General features: G+C 48.5%; 1 long non-coding RNA gene across 1 annotated transcript in view; it reads right to left on the bottom strand.

Annotated features, from left to right (window-relative positions):
- Positions 1–587: 587 nt before the first annotated feature.
- The window catches only part of LOC112078915 (uncharacterized), a 9,105-nt gene continuing 4,176 nt past the window's right edge, over positions 588–5,516 (bottom strand). Inside the window, exons 2-3 of the long non-coding RNA XR_002895808.1 lie at positions 2,388–2,507; positions 588–641 (exon numbers count right to left, since the gene is read on the bottom strand). This is a non-coding gene — a long non-coding RNA (uncharacterized lncRNA). The remainder of the gene's footprint in view (positions 642–2,387; positions 2,508–5,516) is intronic.

Raw genomic sequence — 5,516 nt, 5'->3', positions numbered from 1 at the left:
GGAGGGTCCCTCTCTCCCTCTCTCCCTCCAATGTCTATGTGATTTGTGTGATAACAGTTACAGGTAGGATTCCCGGTAGACCAACTAGGTCTCTACCAAACCTGTGGCTGGCCCCTGCTTAACAGGCTGAGAGACCCCACAGCAGTCATTATGATCTCATTCTCTCCTACTTAGCTGTGTGTGTGTGTGTGACCAGGCGTGTGCACCGCCCCGTGGCGTGTTGATAGCTCCAGTGGTGCTGTGTGAGTTAACGGATGACCCAACACACGTGCAGCGTGTTTCCTAATACCGGACCGTTAAAAAGAGAACCGTTAAAATGCCAGGACAGGGCTGGGACATTACACACACACACACACACACACACACACACACACACACACACACACCACACCACCCAACACACACACACACACACACACACACACACATGCCAGGATTGGGCTGGAACTTCGTAGCGTTAGTCTAATCTGAACATTGTCTCTTGGCAGAACACTTCTGGACTCAAGATGGGAGGACACAGTGTGGTGTGTGTTGTGTTGTGTGTGTGTGGTGTTGTGTGGAATTGTGTGTGTGTGTGTGTGTCTTACCATGTGGTAGTTGACGATCTCCTGCAGACTCCCACCACACTTCTCCAGACACTCCTAGAGACACAGAGAGATGTGTGAGACATGGTGTGAACATACACCCTGTATTAATAAGCCTTTCCCTCAGGCTACAGGTCAATTATCACTTCTGAGAAATGAACAGCCGATGGCCATATAGTCTAATAAACATTACATCTGTAGTGAACTAAACAACCGTCTGTCTGTAGTGAACTAGACTAGACTACCGTCTGTCTGTAGTGAACTAGACTAGACAACCTTCTGTCTGTAGTCAACTAGACTAGACAACCTTCTGTCTGTAGTGAACTAGACTAGACAACATTCTGTCTGTAGTCAACTAGACTAGACAACCTTCTGTCTGTAGTCAACTAGACTAGACTACCTTCTGTCTGTAGTGAACTAGACTAGACAACCTCCTGTCTGTAGTGAACTAGACTAGACAACCTTCTGTCTGTAGTCAACTAGACCCCTGCCCTGACCCTGAGCCTGTCTACTGTTCTGGTCCCTTTACACCCTCTCTGGATTATTGACCCCTGCCTGCCCCTGTGGTAGAAATAAACTTTTACTGTCTGCATCTGGGTCATACCTAAAACGTGATACTCACAGTCTCACGTCAGAATGAAACGTTCATCTATCGTTTCTCAAACGTCACATTTGGAAGTGTTTAAGGTTACGTTTAGGAATTAACTATGAACTGAGAATGTTTAAGGTATGGGCTGGGATAGGCTTAAAACAACAACAAAAAAATCGCAAAAAGAACTGGATTCGAACTTGCAAACATTGGAATCTTCCATCCCCGTCCACAACGCCCTAACCAAAACCTAGAGGCCGGTTTCCACGTCATCTCCTGACGTCCTCAGACATGGATGGACGTTAAATAATGACTTATATCACGGGTGAACTGGCTGGACACATACAGACTAGACAACCTTCTGTCTGTAGTCAACTCTTTCGTAATTAATATTTTTTTAAATGTATTCTTTATTTAACTAGGCAAGTCAGTTAAGAACAAATTCTTATTTACAATGACAGCCTAGGAACAGTGGGTTAACTGCCTTGTTCAGGTGCAGAACGACAGATTTTTACCTTGTCAGCTCGGGGATTCGATCCAGCAACCTTTCGGTTACTGTCCCAACGCTCTCACCACTAGGCTACCCTSCYGCCCCTGTTTGAGAGAATCTAGTTTTGGACAATACCGTTTAACTGTTACTGACCCCTGCCTGCCCTGACCCTGAGCCTGTCTACCGTTCTGGTACATTTACACCCTCTCTTATTATTGTTGAAGAAGGGAAAGGTTAAAAGGAGTGTCGCTAAGACGAGAGTAATATGACGATTGGTCTCTAATTCAGACGTCCTCTACTCTCTCCTCAAGGGGTTGCGGTGTTTCTGTTGCTTTCTTTACTAGGATGTACATATTCAGTTCAGGTGGAATCATCGCCCCTTTCTGACGGAAGACAATGGACTAACACAGATTTATCACGAAAGTCATCGATCGATGTCAATTTGGGAGACTTTCCGTGAAGATTTGAGTTGAGTGAGCGTACTGTGTCCGGACTGCTTCTCTCATAGATAAGAGTGATTGTTCTTCGTCCAGTGACCATCTCATTTGGATTCCCAGGAATTACTACTGAATATTATATTAAGAACAAAGAGTATAAATGCAAAAAGAAAACACAGTATGGGCTCAATTGTCTCACTGAAAAATCTTGACATCTTGTGTAAAAAACCTCACTGATTTAAAAACAAAGATAATAACTGGCTAAGATGTAATAGCAGGGTACTTACAGAGATCATCTCCTCCTTCTTGCACTGCTGAGACAGGTCTTTGATGCCGTTCACAAACAGCTTGTTGGCACTGACATACGCCCTGCCAGCCTCGATCATCCCACTACATAACTTCACTAGCTACAAGAGAGAGAGAGAGATTGGAGTGTTTGGACGGGTTGGAGTGTTGGAGTGTTGGAGGGTTGGAGGTGATTGGAGGGTTGGAGGGTGAGGTTGGAGGTTGGAGGGTTGGCAGGGTTTGGAGTGTTGGGGGTGTTTGGAGGGTTGGAGTGTTGGGAGTGTTGGAGTGTTGGAGTGTTGGAGTGATTTGGAGTGTTGGATGGGTTGAGTGTTGGAGTGTTTGGAGTGTGTGAGTGTTGGAGGTGGTTGGAGGGTTGGAGTGTTGGAGGGTTGGAGTGTTGGAGTGTTGAGGGGTTGGAGGTTGGAGGGTTGGAGGGTTGGAGTGTTGGAGTGTTGGAGGTTTGTTGGAGTGTTGGAGGGTTGGAGGGTTGGAGTGGTTGGAGTGTTGATGGGGTTTGGAGTGTTTTGGAGTGTGGAGTGTGTGAGAGTGTTGGAGGGTTTGGAGGGGTTGGAGGGTTGGAGGGTTAGAGGTGTTGAGGAGGTTGGAGTGTTGGAGTTGTTGGTAGTGTTGGAGGGTTGGAGTGGTGTTGGAGGTGTTTGGAGTGTTGGAGGGTTGGAGGGTGGAGGGTTGGAGGGTTTGGAGTGTTTTGGAGGTGTTGGAGTGTTGGAGTGTTGGAGGGTTGGAGTGTTGGAGTGTTGGAGGGTTGGAGGGTTTGGAGGGTTTTGGAGTGTTGGAGGGTTGGAGTGTTGGAGTGTTGGAGTGTTGGAGTGTGTGGAGGGTTGAGTGTTGGAGTGTTGGAGTGTTGGAGTGTTGGAGTGTTGGAGGGGTTGGAGGGTTGGAGGGTTGGAGTGTTGGAGGTGTTGGAGTGTTGGAGTGTTGGAGGGTTGGAGGGTTGGAGGTTGAGTGTTGGAGTGTTGGAGTGTTGGAGTGTTGGAGTGTTGGAGGGTTGGAGGGTTGGAGTGGGTTGGAGGGTTGGAGGGTTGGAGTGTTGGAGTGTTGGAGTGTTGGAGGTTGGAGTGTTGGAGTGGTTGGAGTGTTGGAGGGTTTGGAGGGTTGGGTTGGAGGGTTGGAGGGTTGGGTTGGAGTTGGGAGTGTTTGGAGGTTGGAGTGTTGGAGGGTTAGAGTGTTGGAGTGTTGGAGGTTGGAGGGTTGGAGGGTTGGAGGGGTTGGAGGGTTGGAGGTTGGAGGTTGGAGTGTTGAGAGTTGGAGGTTGGAGGGTTGGAGGGTTGAGTGTTGGAGTGTTGGAGTGTTGGAGTGGTTGGAGGGTGGAGGTTGGAGTGTTGGAGGGGTTGGATGGGTTGGAGTGTTGGAGTGTTGGGAGGGGTTTGGAGTGTTGGAGTGTTGGAGTGATGTTGAGGTGTTGGAGGGTTGGAGGGTTGAGGTGGTTGAGTGTTGGAGTGTTGGAGTGTTGGAGGGGTTGGAGGGTTGGAGGTGGTAGGTTGGAGGGTTGAGGGTTGGAGTGTTGGAGGTTGGTGTTGGAGTGTTGGAGGTGTTGGAGTGTTGGAGGGTTGGATGTGTTGGAGGGTTGGAGGTGTTGGAGGGTTGGAGTGTTGGGTGAGTTGGAGGTTGGAGTGTTGGAGTGTTGGAGGGGTTGAGGGTTGGAGGGTTGGAGTGTTGGAGGGTGGAGTGTTGGAGGGTTGGAGTGTTGAGGGTGGAGTGTTGGAGGGTTGGAGTGTTGGAGGGTTGTGGAGGTGGAGTGTTGGAGGGTTGGAGTGTTGGAGGTGGTTGGAGGGTTGGAGTGTTGGAGTGTTGGAGGGTTGGTAGTTGTTGGAGGGTTGGAGTGTTGGAGGGTTGGAGTGTTGGAGGGTTGGAGGGTTTGGAGTGTTGGAGTGTTGGAGGGTTGGGTGTTGGAGGGTTGGGAGGGTTGGAGTGTTTGGAGGGTTGGAGTGTTGGAGTGTTTGGAGGGTTGGAGTGTTGGAGTGTTGGAGTGTTGGGAGTGTTGGAGGTTGGAGGGTTGGAGTGTTGTGAGGGTTGGAGTGGTTGGAGTGGTTGGAGTGTTGGAGTGTTGGAGGGTTGGAGGGGTTGGAGTGTTGGAGGGTTGGAGTTGTTGGAGGGTTGGGAGGGTTGGAGGGTTGGAAGGGTTGGAGGGTTGGAGTGTTGGAGAGGTTGGAGGGTTGGAGGGTTGGAGTGTTGAGAGGGTTTTGGAGTGTTGGGAGTGGTTGGAGGGTTGGAGTGTTGGAGTGTTGGAGGGTTGGAGGGTATGGAGTGTTGGAAGTGTTGGAGTGTTGGAGTGTTGGAGGGTTGGAGGTTGGAGGGTTGGAGTGGGAGGTTTGGAGGCAGTTGAGGGTTGGAGTGTTGGGTGTTGGAGTGTGCCCTGGCTAGCTGTAAAAAACCATATATATATTAAAAAATGGTGCCTTCTGGTATTGTAAATTATATATACTATTTTACTTTTGATACTAAAGTATATTTTTGCATTACATTTACTTTTGATACTTAAGTATATTTAAAAACCAAATACTTTTAGAATTTTACTCAAGTAGTATTTTACTGGGTGACTTTCACTTCGACTTGAGTCATTTTCAATTAAGTATCTTTACTTTTACTCAAGTATGACTGTTGGTACTTTTCCCACCGCTGGTTACATGAAGCCCCACCAATCTCACTCTTCTCTCTGTCCTCTCTTGTAGTCTGCTGTCTCACTCTCTTGCGTCTCTCTCTCTCCTGTACCTAGTGAAGTCATGTAGTGGTATGATCGAGGCTGGCAGGACATATAGTCAGAGCCAACAGCTGTTTGTCTAACTGTGACCTAACCTCTGTCTTTCTGTCTCTCTGTCTCTCTCGCTCTCTCTCTCTCTTGTCTGTCTGTCTCTTCTTCTCTCTCTCTCTCTCTGTCTCTCTCTCTCTCTCTCTGTCTGTCGCTCTCTCTCTCTGTCTCTCTGTCTGTCTCTCTCTCTCTCTTTGTCTCGCTCTCTGTCTCTCTCTCTCTCTCTGCTCTCTCTCTCTCTCTCTGTCTGTCTCTGTCTGCTCTCTGTCTCTCTCTCTCTCTCTCTGTCTCTCTCTCTCTCCTCTCCCTCTCTCTCTTTGTCTCTCTGTCTGTCTGTCTCACTCTCTTTGTCTGTCTCTGA

This window comes from Salvelinus sp. IW2-2015, unplaced genomic scaffold (assembly GCF_002910315.2).
Source record: "Salvelinus sp. IW2-2015 unplaced genomic scaffold, ASM291031v2 Un_scaffold6489, whole genome shotgun sequence".
NCBI lineage: Eukaryota > Metazoa > Chordata > Actinopteri > Salmoniformes > Salmonidae > Salvelinus > Salvelinus sp. IW2-2015.
This window is presented reverse-complemented; position numbering and strand designations above follow the sequence as displayed.